Here is an 18,219-nt window from a genome sequence, read left to right as displayed (position 1 = left end):
CGTACAAGTTATTATACAATTATTGCGTACAATAATTGCGTATTATATACAATTATTGCGTACAATTACTCTTTCTTTAATTTTTTTTTTCAACTCATTGTTGTACCATTTATTTGTTTGCTTTGTTTTATTATGCTTGAATTTATTAGTTTTTATAGGACAGCATTGCTCAAAGGAATTTCTAAGATAACCTAACAAATTTGTAAATAGCAGTTCTATATTCCGCTCACAGAGTCTATAGCTCCAGTCTGTCTGTGTGCAGAAGGATCATGACTGATGTCGAAGTCTTGTTGGCTGCCACCGCTGCTGTGGAGTCTGTATAATGACCACAGTTGCGAAAAAAAGCTTTAATCATAATATTTTCTTTGTTGAAAGTTAGCTACTGACTATAGAACAGATGGAACATTTGAAACGATAACAGACTTTCAGACATTTGCCACCGTTATATAAGGTTTTTAAAGGTACGACACCTATGCCTTTTGTAACATATAATTTGTAACAATAATCTTCTTTAGGTACCGTATTCTTAATAGTTAATGTTTTCTTTTTAAAGCAGTACACAACCTTGCATAGAATTTTAAAGTAGTTGTCAAAATGGGCGGTAGAGGTCATCACTTATTGCAATAGCCCAAGTGTTGGAGAGAGTGTCACAATTGTGATAACCCGTGGCTGGAAGAGGTCATCACTGTTGTGATAGCCCATGTGTGGGAGAGGGAGTCACTTCCGCGATACCCCATGGACGGGGAAGGGCGTCACTATCACGATAACCCGTGTGCGGCAGAGGTTATCACTATTGCGATAACCCATGGGCGATAACATATGTTTTCAATAATCAAATCACGAAATGAACAAAGAAAATTTAAACTGTAAAACGGAATAGAAAAAGTTAAACAGTGCATTCTCAAGAAATTAAACAACTTGTAGACAACAGAAAATAGTTTAATGCCATTAAATGTTGTTTACAATTTGACAGGCCAGATTAAAAAGTACAGTTCCAGTACATAACGTATCATATATGTAACCTAAATATCAGTTAAATATACATTCGTTTTTATCAATACAATTATTAATAGGATAAAATATTCTTTAAAAAAATTATTTTAGTAAAATTTTACTAAATGGGCAATACTGTCATATGTGGTACAAACATTATAGTAACAAAGAGGTAATGTAAATAACATTCATACATCAGGTTAAAATAAAAAAGAAAACTAGATGAGCAAGGTAACATTGACTAACACAAAGAACAAAATTGAAATTGTTATTCATATATTCATCAATTGAGTAGAGAGTTTGATTTTTTATATCCATTTAGTTTAAACCATATTAAAATTCTCAAAAGGCAAATTTATTACATTAAAAAATTAAAATAAAGTAAAGATGTTTTATTTTACCTGGTGAAGTTATGGCTAAGAAGCCCTCTCTAACACTTAACCTGGGGATCAACGGCTTAAAGGTATCTTCCAAACCACTACCAATGGCCGGACTGCTTGCAAGGACAGGATCGCTCAGCGGTCACCCATCGAAGCAGCCGCCACACTCAACATTGCTTGATCTGGTTATCTTGGTAAGTTGTGAGCTACTGGTATACATGACTTGATGGTTATAGAGAGCCTTACAAGTCAAGTTACAATATTACATAGTCTTTGTAAATGACTATGACTACAACTTTGAGTAGATAATCTATCAGTATTATAATGAGCAAAATGTAAATTGATAAAAATATAGAGAGGGAACAGTCATAACTTTGAGTTTTGAGCAACTAAATTAACATTATCATTGTCTCTGCTTGCTGAATTGTCCAAAATTTTGATTGCTTCTTTTGCTGGATAAACATGTTCACGACAACGGCTAACACGTTTCTCCGTGTTTGGGGTACCTAAAAATATTAATTTATCTTAAAATTAAGCAGTTGACCATCCAACAGGGTACACAATAGTCTGAGGTATTTATTTATGCTCGGGATCAAATTTAACAAACCACCAAGAGAGGCAAACAATAAAAAATGAGTAAGGAAATGCGTAGCAATGTGTACCCCCCATCGGGCGCACAACAATTTACGAAAGCCCAGTCTTTAACTGATGGGGGTACACAACAGCAGTTATGAAAGATTGCGTGTAACTGATGGGGTACACAATAGCAGTTATGAAAGATCGTGTGTAACTGATGGGGTACACAATAGCAGTTATGAAAGATTGCGTGTAACTGATGGGGTACACAATAGCAGTTATGAAAGATCGTGTGTAACTGATGGGGTACACACAGGGCTGCATTTACAAATTCGGCGCCCCTAGGCCTACAGACCAAAGAGTGCCCCCCCCCCCCCAAGAGGACTCTGATTACACTGACGTAGAAATCCAGTAATTTTCTTAATTACGTAATTTTGATGAAAGATAATTACAATAGTATAAATAAATATATAAATATAGGAGTGTTTTGAATAAATAAAAGCAATGAACCAGTTGCAACATAATATTCTAGCTATTGTTATAATAACAGTGGTCATTTGTATGGTGTAAAAATAAGTTAAAACATATGAGTTTTTAAAGTCTTTTATTTGATTTCAATCAAAAAATGAAAAAAACGTAAAATACAGCTAGAAATAATAACATGAGTACACATAAGATAATTTGAAACATATTATATTTGATGAAAAAATTAATTTTGCAGCTACGATATAAATACTTTGTACAAGAGAAGAAAGTTTGGTGTTTTGGGCAAACATCCAAATGCCCAAAAGAAAGCCAATTAGCCAAAGGCTCAAAATCATTAAGTCATTACAATTTTCTTCTTTGCTTTGACTCAACAAAAGTACGTGTTAATTCTTCTACGTCCAGGCTTTCAGTGAGGTCGGATTCTATCGCCATAACAGAAAGTGCATTTAATTTGCACTGGCTTAGAGAGTTTCGTAAATGGTTTTTCACTCGTTTTAAGACAGAAAACGAGCGTTCACCGCTGCAGTTGGTGACAGCTGTACTTAAAACTGTTCTTAAAACAATTTCCATGTTTGGAAATATGTGCTGCAAGCTCTTGCCATAAATTAATTGGAGAAGAGTCTTGAAGGATGGTTTCTGTTTCGTCTTATTTTCCCTTTCCCTCTCTGAGTTTTCACTTTTTAAATAGAACTTAAATTGGACACACTCATCTAAGAAGCATTCTTCCAAATCATCTTTGTAGAGTTCAACTACCTCTTTGCATTTTGATTTGATGACGTTGTCTTCCAATGTCTCCAACTTCAACAAAAATCCAAACTTGTGCTCGACGCCCGTGTAAGCGTTTGCCCTTTTGTTGAGTTCTGTAGATAATCTATCTACAATTACGAAAAACACGTTGACTCGGAACATTTCTTTGGGGTGAACAGGCTCGTTATTTTCATTGTTGTTGGCAATTTCATCAAAAAAAATGTTCCGTTTTCTTGCTCTTCTTTCTCCCCAATCACCTGTGTTAGACAACTTTTCTGATGCTGATGCATATACGTCAAACTTGTTTCTTAGTTGATTGACATAAGATTTGAGCGAGTCAAATAGTGCTCCTGCGGTTCCAAGGTCGATACTTTCGTGTTGCAGAGTAGCATTTACCTTCCAAAATCGTTCCATTACCTCTTTCCAAAAGATAAGTAAGAAGTTTTCAAGTTTCATCATTTTATTTTTTATTCCTTTGGCCTCTTGTCGAGTTGCAGGCTTTTCATTTACATTATTTATTATGGATTCTAAAGCCTTTACTATTTCTGTGAATGAATTATAAACTGCTTTGAGGGCGTCGGCACCTGGTAACTGAAAGTGATTTTACAACTGGGAATCTATCTTTAAGGATACTTTTGAGAATCTCCCAGCAATGAGTTGAAGCAGAAAAAAAATTGTATATCCCCTGCACTAGGTCGAAAAATGCTACAGCTTTATCTGATGCCTCTGCTGAAGCTACTCCAACTAAGTTCAAGGAGTGTGAAGAGCATGGAATGTAATCTGCCAGTGGACATTGTTCCTTCATTTTGGCTTGAAGACCAGAGTACACTCCTGCCATGTTAGACGCATTGTCATAACTCTGGCCACGACAATCTTTTATATTAATACCATGACACTCTAAGATTTTCAACAAAGCTGTAGCCAACTGTTCCGATTTGTGGCCAGTGTTTGGGAGGAACTGTAAAAACCTCTCAACTGGCGCAGTGTCCCTTCCATTGGGCAAGACATATCGCACAACTACAGTAAGTTGATCTACATGGGCAATATCTGGGGTGGAATCCACAATTATGGAGTAGTATTTAGCTTCCTTCAATTCTCGGATAATACTTTTGAGCACAGTGTTGACCATTATTAAAATTATTTCATCGCAAGTGAAATGTGAAAGGTAAGATGTACTACCTTGGCCTTTGTAGGCATGTTTAGATATATGCTGGGATAGAAATGGATCAAATTGTGCCAATAGTTCAAGTGCGCCTATATATGCACCGTTTCTGCTTGAACCGAATAAATTGTCTGATCCTCTGAAGGGGTAACCTCTAGTAGCAAGGTATTTAATGGTCGCAACAACGTGTTTTAAAACTTCACGCCAATATTTTATATCAGATTCACAAGCTTCAACAAGTTTTGTCTATGCGGTTTTCTACTGTAGCTCTACTAACATAAGATAAAACCGAATTTCGGTGGGCGGGAGAGTTTTCATGAGACTGTAGTACGGCTACAGCATTTTTCCAGTCATTAAATCCTTCTTCACATAAAGAGGATGCAGGTGCAGGGTGCCCAAAAAGTCTGCAATAAGCACAAAACACTGATGCCTTTGAAGAAGAGTAAACAATCCAATCACGGGTTTTAATTTCACCATTCTTAAGGCGTTTTTCAAAATAACCCTTAGTACACCACCTTTTTTTTACCCCGTAAATCCTCTCGGAAGCCAAAAAATCAGCTTCAACATTTTGTTTGAACCCATTTTTAACTGTGTTCTCTAGTTTTATCGTCTATGTTCCACAAAGCAGGGTCATTAGATATATTTATTTCTGTTTGGGACTCTGGCTCTGCCTCTAAAATGTCCGATAGACTTTGCAAGTTCTCTGAATTGGCAACACCAACACAAACAACACCTTCATCTTCAAGTACATCATCCACGATCTGACTTCCCGATTCTGCTACATTAATTTCTCCAGTAACTGGACAAGCAACACTTACACTGGCATTAACAACACCAACACCTTCATGTTCAACTACATCGTCCAGGTTCTGACTTTTGGGTGCCGTTACACTTTCACTAGCAAGAGCAACAGCAACTGAACAGGGTTGTTTCTTTCCTGTCAGAAAATAACCACTAATTTTCGGAACTTTAGATAATATCTGTTCATTCTGTTCTTCTTTTTGTTTAGCTCTTTTTCGAAATCCAGCACCACTTAGTTTTTTAGACATTGTTGTTTTTGTTATATTAATGTGGCGTAGAAAACATATTTCAACTTAAATTGTTGTAACCTATACCAAGATAAATTATGTAAACAGTAAGAACGTACACACTTAAGCTATCAACCACAAGCAGATTATTGCAATCTCATTATTATTACCGGTATACAGATTTTCAGTGGCTTGAGATAGAGAACATGCGTCTATTGAATTTTCATCAAATGTTGAAGTTTCGCAAATATTATGACACTCAAACATGAACACTTTACTGGAAGCATTAGAACTTTCTTTGCATTTAAGATAATTCGAGCCCATCCGTAATTCTTCGGATGAACAGATATAATCCCTAAGATTTATAAAAGTAGTTAAAAACAATAATTCACCCCACCCTTATTTTTAAATGTGCAATTTTATTGAAAATAATTATATGTTATTAAGAAAATGTCTGAAGTTTCACTCATAAGGAGCCATGTTATGTAAATATTTACCCGATAAAGAATACTTTGTAAACAATAGTACTGCGTTTAGGATATGTTAAAATTACGATTAAAAAACTGTTATGTTTTTATACAATTGCAATCGATCAAAACGTATTTTAACGAAAAAAAATGTGATAACTGATAAAACCCAACTTACGGTAGTTTCTACCGTTCTACCACTTAACCAGTTAACTAATTTAGACCTACAAATCAGGAATCAAACAAGTAATCTACATACAAAATTTCACAAGTGTATGTTTCGGTCAACAGTTGTTGTGCCCCATATAGGCCTAGATAAATAAAAATTTTAATGGCAATTATTTTTGGCTCACTTCCTCCTGTGCCTCAAAACAAACGTATATAGTGGTATCCGGCAACGTGTCGTGAGGCCTAGGATAAAAGCTAATTTTGTAAATTAAAAGTCTCTAAAACGTTGTATTTATTAACAAACAGTGATGTGCTGCTTTGCTGAGTAAATCTTAAGTGAGGTATTAAAAAAATTCAAGTCCTTGTTTATGTATTTTTTACGCTAGTTTGAATGGTGGTATTAATTTTGTAATCAATAAAGTAAAAATTATTGATCAATGCAAAAAAACCTGTTTTTAAAGTCGTTTTTCCCTAAAATTACATTTTATTTGTGGAATATTTCAAAAGCCTTCCTCGTGCATCCATAAGAGCCCAAGCCCAATTGACATAAATGTACCAAATTTCATCAAAATTGGACCAGTAGTTTTTGCTGTACATCGGGACACGGACACACAGGCAGACATATATACAGACATTTTGTAAAAGTAAAACCCATTTTTTTACTCTGGGGACCTAAAACGGATAATTCCATTAAAATTTCAAATTCGATTTTTTTACAACCACGTCAATCACAATACTTTCTCTATACTATAGTATATGTGAAAAAGTAAAACTTCACCTATCACTCTTCACACGCAGACATCTTAATTAAAACAGTCGTCGCATCTCAAGCCACTACACTAAAAATAACTAACTATCATAAAGAACAAGAATTGACTCTTAATAGCATAATATACGATTAATATACGAGTCTGACAGTTACAATAATGAGTAAAAAAATATAAAACCAAGACCTGCTTGTAGTTAACAGCTTATATAGATTCACATCACAATCACAACGCTGACAACACTTCACGCGGGGACGCGGTCAATGGCCAACAACCAAAACACATACACAGTGACTACTGACTAACAGGTGCAATGCAATTAGCTACTGTCTCGCGGAGTGGCTGGCTGGACGAGTTCAATCATTTGTCAAAAGGGGAGTCAACGTCGCACCCCGGACCTAGTTGACCTTGGCCACCCGCCCCGCCGAGCGCCAACACCACCCACCGCCGCAACTTTTTTCTTTTGTGTACTTTAAAATTTATGCGCCCCCTAAAATTTTGCGCCCTAGGCCTGGGCCTATAGGGAAATGCGGTACTGGGTACACAACAGCAGTTATGAAAGATTGCGTGTAATTGATGGGGTACCGATAGCAGTTATGAAAGATTGCGTGTAATTGATGGGGTACCGATAGCAGTTATGAAAGATTGTGTGTAATTGATGGGGTACACAATAGCAGTTATGAAAGATTGCGTGTAACTGATGTGGTACACGATAGCAGTTATGAAAGATCGCGTGTAACTGATGTGGTACACGATAGCAGTTATGAAAGATCGCGTGTAACTGATGGTGTACACGATAGCAGTTATGAAAGATCGCGTGTATCTGATGGGGTACACGATAGCAGTTATGAAAGATCGCTTGTAACTGATGGGGTACACGATAGCAGTTATGAAAGATTGCGTGCAACTGTTGGGGTACACGTCATCGTGAACGTGTTAAGAGAATGATTTGAGTTACCCAAACTTGCCTTATACTACAACTAATAAAAGAGGGGAAAACCGTAATAGGTTAGCCATAAGGTATCCCAGGTAACTGATCATTTCATTATTCTAAGTAAGAACACAACTCTCACCAGTTTCTTACATAGGACTGATGTATGTGGTTCCCTATTTAAGGTGCTATCAAACATCATACCCAAAAGTTTTACATTGTTTTGTGGACCATTGTTATTAAGCATATTTTTAAGAGGGAATCAGTAAGCAGTAGTTCACTGTGAAGTTGATTAATTCAGATTAACTTTCATTTATGACTAGATTATTACAGAACCAAGTGCTTGCTGATTCAAAAACATTACATTATAGAAGTCACTATCTGAAAAAACCAAGGTATTATCATCTACACATAGCACAGAAAAACAGGCACATTTAATGATGGAAAATAACCAGGTACTTATGAATCAGGTTAAATTCCCAATGTTTATAAATACCCGGATATTTTGAATTTTAAGTAAAAATCCCATCTCAGAGTAAGTTAATCTTGAAAAAAGTGTATGGAAACTAATTTGGAAAAGTTAAGAAATAGAAAAAAAATAAATTAATCTGCCCAGCTTAAAAAGTTTAAAAACTACTCTAGAAATGGTAATTGGAACAGAACTGTAGGGAAAAAAATTGTAATTGGAATTTTGCTGGTGCCAAGATGTGGAATGCACTTCCTGAAGACTTGAAAATGACGGACCGGAAACACTTCAGACAAACCCTCAAGAACTGGCTACTGGATCGACCATTATACTCGCTAAACGAATTCTACGGAAGGAGGACCTAAGACCAACAAGAAGAATCAAGAAGTTTATTAGCCATTGGTCACAAACAATATGAAATAGGCATCGTCAAAATATACAGCACTGATATTTACAACAACAAAATTAGTTATTACAATATTGTACTATAATTATACTAATTTTATGACCAAGTAACAGGTTTAATATAATCTATGAAAGAGTGTGCACATGGTTTGTTAATTACGTTATAGCTAATACAGTATAGAAAAAATCAGAAATCTACAAATCAAACTAATCAAAAAATGATATTTATGTCAGAATCTAAAAATTCTTTTAAAGAGTAGAATGGATTGCATATGAGCCAGTTACTTATCTTTAGTTTAAAAATATTGAAAGGAGTCATTGTAGCAGATGCAGACAGCTTATTATTAAAAAGTTATGCAATTGAATTTAAAAGAGTTGCCGGTTTTGACTAGCCTGTGCTGAGGGAGATCTAATTTGTTTTTACCCCTGGTATTGTGTTGATGAAAAATCTTGTTCTGGTATTGAAATCTGTAATATGTAATTTTGTATAGACTAGTATATGAAAAATGTAAAGGTTAATAACTGTCATGAATTTGAGATTGATAAAAGTGGTTTGCAATGTTCTAGAGAGCTGCTTCTACTGATGGTTCTAACTACTTTTTTTTGAATGAGAAGAATATCATTCACAGCATTGGAGTGACCCCACAAAACAATGCCATAGGAAATGTGTGATTGAAAAAAAAGGCAAAATATGCCACTCTCAAATATTCACAGCTAACAAAATCCCTCAGTTTCCACATTAGATACAAGACTCTAGATATTTTTCTACATACATGGTCAATGTGTGATTTCCAATTAAGCTTGCTGTCAAGATGAAAACCCAACAATTTTTACAGATTGATCTTCTTAATTTTCAGATAAGCTGAGAAGCAGATTTTGCGTTTTCTCCTGATTACATATCAGTCTATTAGAAGTGAACCAATTTAAAGCCAAGCTGTGAGATGCATCCATGTTTTCTTTCAGAGTATTCAACTGCTTATTAGATGAAAAAAAGAGTGGTGTCATCAGCATAAATAACAATGTTAGACAACACATTAGAGGGCAGATTCATTTATAAAAATGATGAATAAGAATGGTCCTAAAACTGAAACCCTGTGGTACACCTGTGGCCACAGAAAGAGTGGTAGACTGCTGAGCTTGAACAGAAACATATTGTACTCTATTCGATAGATATGACTGCAATATATTAATGGAATTTTCTGATATATACCATAGATCTTAAGTTTGTCGAGGAGGATGCCATGATTCACGCAATCGAACGCCTTACTCAATATCAATGAGTGTTAAAGCAACTGACTCCTTTTGTTCAAAAGCATGAAGTGCTTCAACGACTATTTCTGTAACGGCAGAAGTTGTAGATTTATTGGTACGAAAGCCATGTTGGTTATTACTGATTATATTTATTGGACTCAAAATGTTGATTAAGTTGATGATACATTATAGATTCAAAAACTTTTGATTAAGATGGGGACTATAGAAATTGGGCGATAGCTTTGGGGCAAGAGATCTGTCCCCTTTTTTGTAGACTGGCAATAACTTGGAAATTTTTAGAAGATCAGGAAAATATATCCATGTAATAAGCATTGATTGAAGATGAAAGCTAATGGTGAACTGATGTGTTTTATTGTGTTCTTGACAATATAATTAGATATACCATAAAAGTCGGAAGTTTTAGAGTTTGACAATTTAGCAGCTACCCTAGTCACATCAGTTGGGGTGATTAATGACCAAGTAAATTGAGGTACACAGTTAGTTAAAGTGTTAGCCAGTAGGGTTGGTTGCCAATATGTCAGTGTTATCAATGTTAGTTTGAATGTCTGCCACCGACTGTATGAAATACTGGTTAGTTAGGTGTGGATCAAGTGTTGTTTGTGTCACACCTGTGTTGTTTTGTGTTTCTGAGGAAATTACCTCCCAGCAGCCTTACATTTATTACTAGCTCCCTCTAGATGATTTTTCAAAACAAGCCCTTTTTGCTAGGTTGAGCTTTTTTCTATACTCTTTTTTGAAGAATTTATAAAGGTTATATGCGGCTTCCATATGCTGAGACCCAGTTTTTCTAAGAATCTTAAAAACATCAAAATAACCTAGCATTATTTCTCTACCTCTTTTTAAATCTTCAACAACAAGACAACTAAACCTAAACCCTTATTTGTTGACGCAATTACTAAACTAAGATGATTTGACTTTGACTTTGGAACAGAACTGTAGGGTAAAAAATTAGGAAAGAGAATAATTAAATAGGTCTAATCCGTCCAACTTAAAAAGTTTAAAAACTACTGTAGAAATTGTAATTGGAACAGAACTGTAGGGTAAAAAATTAGGAAAGAGAATTAAATAGGTCTAATCCGGCCAACTTAAAAAAGTTTAAAAACTACTTTAGAAATAAACAACCTATATGATTGTTTAGAGAATTCATAAATTTACCTACCATGTAATAAAATTTAAAAAAATGAAAATCCTTCCTCATTTATTTAAATTATAGAGAAAACCCTCAAGATACTTGTAAATAACAGATTGGAATTCCTGAGTCTAACCACGAATATCTCTCACTATCAACGCGGTTGTATTTAATAATAGGTACATCTTTAGTTACAAATTGAACACTGGTGATGTTCAATTTTTAGAATTATTATGTAAAACATGGAAACAATTTGTTATCCAAATACAGGAAGAATTACTTCTGTACCAAAAATAGCATATAGATAAAACATTGAGGATTATAATTTAAAAAGTATAAACATTGAAAGAGCCAATCTTAACATATTCGAATGATCATTCATATATTTTGTAATCAGAGTGATAGTCGATGAGTTCAATATTAACACATTGTATGTGGCAACAGTACGCCAAACACAGTTACGTGGTATTAGCTGTATGGGATCTTATAAACACAGAAAGAAATGCCAAACAACCTAGTCAAAACTGCCCTAAGCTCAACATCAACAATACAGTTGTTGACAATCCGATTCAGTGTAGCTGACCAATTCAACACTTACTTTACTCAAATAGCAGAAGTAACAGTTCAACAGAACAATCAGCAATTGGGAGGGGCTGCAGACTGGAAGAGGATCAAAACCCTTCAAACACTCCTTTAACACAGTCATTTTATCTGACTCCCACAACATACAAAGAAGTAAATCAAGTCATACATAGCTTAAAAAACAAACCATCCAGTGGCATAGATGAATTCTCATCAAAAAAAACCGTTTTAAAACACTGTGCAGAAGAATTAACTACCCCTCTCACATCCATAATAAATAAATCTTTCTCATTAGGGCAGTTTCCAACCAAACTGAAAGTCTCCAGGGTTTATCCAAAGCATAAAAAAGGACCAAAAACCGACCCAAAAAATTACAGGCCCATATCATTAATTTCAACTTTTTCAAAAATTAATAGAAAAAAATAGTACTAAACAGGTTAAATGACCCATCTCAAAAATCAAGCCTTAATTACTGACTGTCAGCATGGATTCCAAAAAGGAAAAATCAACTATTTCTGCCATCATAAGCCTTGTTGAGTCTATAATCGACAGCATAGATGAAGACAAGACAATTTGTAACAGCCTTATTTTTTAGACTACAGCAAGGCTTTCGACTGTTTGGGACATGAGCTGATCGCTAAAAAACTTATAACTTTAGGAGTAAGAGGCTTAGAAAACAAAAGGTTTGTCAGCTACCTTAAAGAGAGATCCCAAGTTGTAGACATCCAACATACTACAGCTGGCCTTACTACCATGTTCAGATCAGATCCTAAACCAATAACAAGAGGAGTTTCCTCAGGGATCCGTGCTGGGACCTATTCTATTCATTTTGTTGACTAAACGACTTCCCAGCTCTAATTCACAACTACAGTACCAGCTGCATAATGTATGCAGACGATACAACCCTCCTTTTAAAAAATGACACAGCTCAAGAATTGTACGATAACTCTGTTGCATCTCTTCAAAAAGCCATAGCCTACAGTAAACAAAATGATTTAGCAATAAACCCTGACAAGACAACACAAGTACATTTTTAGCAGAAAAAAAATTCTACCCACTAGTATCCCCAATGTAGCAGTGGCTGATCAGATTAAGTTTCTAGGAATAACTCTAGATAATGGACTCTCACATGGGCAAACAAACCATGTAAACAACATCTGCAATAAAATCAGCACTGGTGTCTATATTGTTAAACGCATTAAATGGGTGTGGCACTCAGGAAGCGGCAAAAATGGCATACTACGCCTCTAGTAGAATCTCATATTAGATATGGTCTTACAATCTGGGGAAGCTCCTCGGGAAATCTGAAGAGAGTACTTGTACTACAAAAGAAGGCAATTAGGACAATTGCAAACCTGGAGTCCCAGCAAAGCTGTCGTCAAGCCTATCAGACCCTAGGCATACTAACAGTACCTGCGCTCTACATCTATGAAGCCATTTTATATGCAGACACACTAAACCTGCAGACTCACATGGACCTTCACAGCTACCCCACACGCCATGCCTCTAGATTCGTCCTAACCCCAACATAGAACAGCCCTCTTCGAGAAAAAAACCGTCATACCGTAGGCCAAAAACTGAAAAAAACCTCCTTCCAGACCACTTCCGGACCCTGACTGGCAACAGACTGAAGAGCTTGCTTAAAGAATTCCTGTTGAAGAATCTTGTGTACAAGATAGAAGAGTTCCTGGAATTAATGAACACAATCTCCTTAATTCTACTTATTGTAACTTGACAAATTACTGTTCTTAATGTTCATGTAATAAATAAATAAATAAAAAAAAAAAATAAAAATTAGAATGTACCAAATCAAAGTATAAAATGGCTCTTAGTATACAGTTGGTGCCCTTTGATGGTTAATAAAAACTAAAGTACTTTTAGGCTCATAAATCACAATTTTTTTATCTTAATACTACACTTTTACAAACTCAACAGGTACACTATTAATTATTAAAATGTATTTCACTAAATGTGTTCTGTAGTGTACCGATGTTATCCAACTTGTGCTACATAACTCCACCCACAGCACCAACCTCCTGCTCTGCTGGATCTATCTGCTCTGGTGTTGTGTTCATGCTAAGGTTCTGTGCTGGTGCTCCTGCCTGGAAAAATATATTAAGAATTTGTATAATCAATATTTTGTTCAATTTAACTCTAATGGCTGAATCCAGGTAGATTTCATTCCTTCTGCCTAATGGACATTTTTTGCATTTTCTCTGATCATGTCATCCAAAATACAAAACTGTTTGCATAAGCTCATATTCATATGTGTGAGTTCACACAATATAATACAGGCTTTTGATTATCATGTTAATTTCAAAAAGAACTTGGTGTAGATATAGTACCTACATGTGCCTTTGATAAGTTTGTTAAGCCAAAAGAACTAACTGAAATATTGTTCCAAGATGACACTCATTAGCATTTGTCTAAGGCCTCAAGATATCAGCCATATCAGTTTTGGGAAATATTTAATAACATAAAGGCAACAAGATAAATACCTTAATTTCTAATTAATTCACATTAATATTTGGATGGATATATGTAACATGTCTATAGTAAGGTTATCTTCTATAAACAAATCACAACTATTTTTGTTTTAGTATAAGAGCGATCAATTGTGTTCTGAACTAATAACCCTTTATCTTAAGAATGCACAAGTTCCAATGGAATTCAATAATTAAACTCAGTATAAAATAATATTAATTTTAATGAAATTTTAAAATCAATAATACAGCAACGCCAAGCTATCTTTTTTACTTAGAATTTATTCTCAATTATTTCATGTTTTTAACCCATCAAAACTACACAAGTCCAGTCTTAAAACTAACAATCAATCAATCATTCAATAATTGTGTCCTTCAAGTTCTCAGTGCTAATGTTTCAACACAAACTCAAAATAAAAATCTTCATTAAACTTCAAAATAAAATAATCTTCTAATATAAAATAAAACAAACAATAAAATAAGACTTCTTCTCAAAATAAAAATCAAACAAATTAAGGTAATATTAATATTTAATTTATGAACAAACACAATGTCCAACCAGTTAAACTCAAAATTGTATCAATTTCAAACTACTTATTTTCTGTAAATTTCCAATTTGCAAATTATTGAATTATCTAGAATTATCCGCTTGGCTTTGAATGTTAAAGTTAGGAACTTGTTAAAATATATATAGAATCTCAGAAGATTAAATAAATTTTCTTTTTCAGTAGGTTATTCCTGATTAAACCAAATTGAACAGGAAAATATCATCAAGTAATTTTCTATTTCAATATTAAATTCTAACTTTCACAGTACCTCGCACTTCTCCTGAAGACTTCACCAAGTAACCAAAATGACTATTATAGATTAATTAATTCAAACTTGAGACTTTAAATTTTGAAAAGAAATTTTAATCTTACAACTCAACCTTCTTCCCGAAAAATCAATACGGCAAGAGTAGGCTATCACTTAACACGACTACACTCTCTGAGCACACAGCAAAGAATCCCCTGAAAACATGGTTGAAGCCACCGGAAGGATCTAGAAGTCCCTCCCACCATCTAATCAAGCTAACATTGGCCAATCAAAATTGAGCAACACAATGTCTGTGTTGAATGGTACCTATCCAACCCAGACATGTAACCTGTGCTCAATACCTACATACAAAAGGAAGCTTCTAGTATTCCTTGAACCCGAATTGACAAGAAATTCAGCACTGCTGGAAGGCTCACAATCTTACAATTCAACTATTATATAAGTTTACAATTCTCTTAATTAAAAATAAAAATATTCCTACAAATAATTCAATGATATAGGAAGCATCCTATAATATACAAGGTGTGGTTCGACAATAGCTGAACTGAAGCTGGAAACAAATTTTACTTACAGATTGAGTTATCCCCTGTAATGTACTCCTCACCGCTCCTTGTGAATTTTCCTCTGTGCGTAACAAACGAGCTCCTCACGCCTGGAATTTAATGGGGTGATCAACCGAGGCGGAGAGAAAGAGTGGGGACAGAGCCGAGCAGTACCGATAAATCCCGAAAATTCCTGACAAACTCTGTACATGCGGCTGATAGCGACCTCAGTTCGGAACGGTTCTGATTTCTATTATCTTACGAATTAATGAGTCGTTTTATATCCGAATTAATGAGTCGTTTTATATCCGAACATATCTGCAAAACATAGAAATTATATTGAATTAATTATATTAATATAGAACTTTCTTTATAACTCCAAAGACACTTTACACGAACATATCTGCAAAACATAGAAATTATATCGAATTAATTATATTAATATTGAACTTTCTTTATAACTCCAAAGACACTTTACAAAATGTGAGATGGTGCACAACGAATAAAATGTCATAATCTTTTTGTGCTATTGGAATATATTCAAATTAATAGGGCAAAAGCAACATATTATAATGTGGAGTCCTTAATTGGTAGTAAATAAATTAATAATTACACAACAAAATCTGTAATAAGAGTTATGTAATAGCTGTAATAAACTAAGGGTATTAAAAAAGATTAAAAAAGAAACTTGTGTGTGTGTGTGTGTGTGTGTGTGTGTAGTACACACACCACACCACTGCTACTGTCCGATGAGACGTTCTGAAAATTATTGATTGTTAGTTCTGAGCTATTTATAATTTTGGAGGGAAGACCAGTCCAATTTGGGATGAAACGGAAGTGGCTGGATAGTTGATAAGTCAAGCCAGCGTTTCTACGCCAGGTGCAGGGTTGCAGTGTTGGTTGACTCATATCTCCTTTCTGTGGCATGTCCTTTGATATCTTATCGTATTTTCTTTTGAGAACTTTAGTATTTGAAACACTTTGTTAAGTATTCATATTTTAGTAACCTCAAATTATTACGATCAAATTTTAACTTATAGCAATAGCAATATATTTCTCTGTCTGTTTTATAGCTACGCCACTGAATGTAACGAGGTTACTTTGTTACATTAGACTTCCTTACGTCTTTTTGGGTCTTTCGATACTCCGTTGTATTGGTTTATTTGTATGTAGACAAGAGTAATTGCCTGCCATTAAATTACGTTGTAAAATCAAGGTTTAATGAAATAAATTTAATTGCGCTGAGTCCTGCAGCATCCAGCTTTAAAAATGTTATATATATATATATATATATATATATATATATATATATATATATATATATATGTTGTTGTACCAAATTACTGAAATGTGTTTAATTCAGAGTAGAAGCTAAAAACACAGTGGTACATTTTAAGAGGCTTGTCACATTGATTGCCTGCAATAATTAAATTGTCCTGCATCCTGCAACATCCAGCTTTGAAAATGTAATTTAAATATATGTATGCTGTACTAAACTACGGAAAGGGGTTTGAAAATACAGTGATACATTTTAATAGGTTTGCCAGGTGCTGAACTAAATTAAATTCAGATGAGTACAGAGCGAGAACGCGCGGACTGCCCATTCCACTATTCTAATACACGGGCTATCTGTAGTTGGCAGGAGGGGCCCCTCCATCCCCACTCTTTCTCTCCGCCTCGGTTGATCACCCCATTAAATTCCAGGCGTGAGGAGCTCGTTGCGTAACAATGCTATAGATCATTTTTTCGTAACCCTGTTTAAGACTTCTGTCGCTTTTTCTTTTACTACTTCAACAGTCTCAAATCTCATTCCTTTCAAAGCTAAGTTGACTTTAGGGAACGAAAAGTCACAGGTTGCCGAGGGTGAGTATGATGGATGACCTAAAATGGGGATGTTGTGTTTGACCAAAAACATCTTCACAAATGTCCTGGTAGAGGATCCATGACTTGTTTTCAATAAATCATTCTTTCTCTGTACACACTCACGTAAGGTACTATTTTGCTGTGAAGAAGCAAGGGATTTCTAATGAATTGATTTATGTTGCACCGTACACTTGTTGTAACATTACAAATGTTTCACTTGTAGACTTTCCAGGTTTGAAAAGAAATTTTTATGTTCTCAAGCTGGTCTTTTTGGATATTCAATATTTCCGGATGCATAGACAAAAGGGTTACTGCTTAAAACTGGTGCTACGGGCGGAATAAGTACGGGAGCCTGACAATACTCGCGGAGGGTTGGGAGGGTCAGTCACTTGACTGGCCGTACGATATTCAGCCTTATTGTGTTCAATACTAATCTGGTTGTTTTCTAGCCACAACTCGTAATACTTACACATACCTGGGTCATTTACTAGTCAGTATCAACCAATAAAAGTTAGAAGATGATGTCCATTTATGTTATTGAAAAAGAAATTATTCTTGCAACTGTTTAGCGTGTAAAAACAATGCATTTTGGGTCTCTGGACTTGGATATTAAAAATTTTTTATCGCTCCTTGTTCTATAGGCTGGATGAAACTTCTATATATATACATACAGATGATACGACTAAACTTGTAATATATATATACATAAAGTTACAGCCCTGTTTGGAAATATCTAACGAAGCACTATTTATTTATTTAAGCACTGGTGAATGCAGACTCTGTAGAACAGCAGAAGCATCATGGGGAACAGTGGTGTAAGTAGTACTTGGCTTTGGGATAATGAATCTGATTGAAGAGCACAACACACTGCAGGAGGGAGTGTTGGTGAATGCAGACTCTGTAGAACAGCAGAAGCATCATGGGGAACAGTGGTGTAACTAGTACTTGGCTTTGGG

General features: G+C 34.9%; 1 protein-coding gene across 1 annotated transcript in view; it reads right to left on the bottom strand.

Annotated features, from left to right (window-relative positions):
• Positions 1-921: 921 nt before the first annotated feature.
• The window catches only part of LOC124358574, an 83,774-nt gene continuing 66,476 nt past the window's right edge, over positions 922-18,219 (bottom strand). The window contains exons 17-18 of the mRNA XM_046810877.1: positions 13,593-13,661; positions 922-8,532 (exon numbers count right to left, since the gene is read on the bottom strand). The gene's annotated coding sequence lies outside the window, so the exon portion shown is untranslated. The remainder of the gene's footprint in view (positions 8,533-13,592; positions 13,662-18,219) is intronic.

The sequence above is a fragment of the Homalodisca vitripennis genome, chromosome 3 (genome assembly GCF_021130785.1).
Source record: "Homalodisca vitripennis isolate AUS2020 chromosome 3, UT_GWSS_2.1, whole genome shotgun sequence".
Classification (NCBI taxonomy): Eukaryota; Metazoa; Arthropoda; class Insecta; order Hemiptera; family Cicadellidae; genus Homalodisca; species Homalodisca vitripennis.
This window is presented reverse-complemented; position numbering and strand designations above follow the sequence as displayed.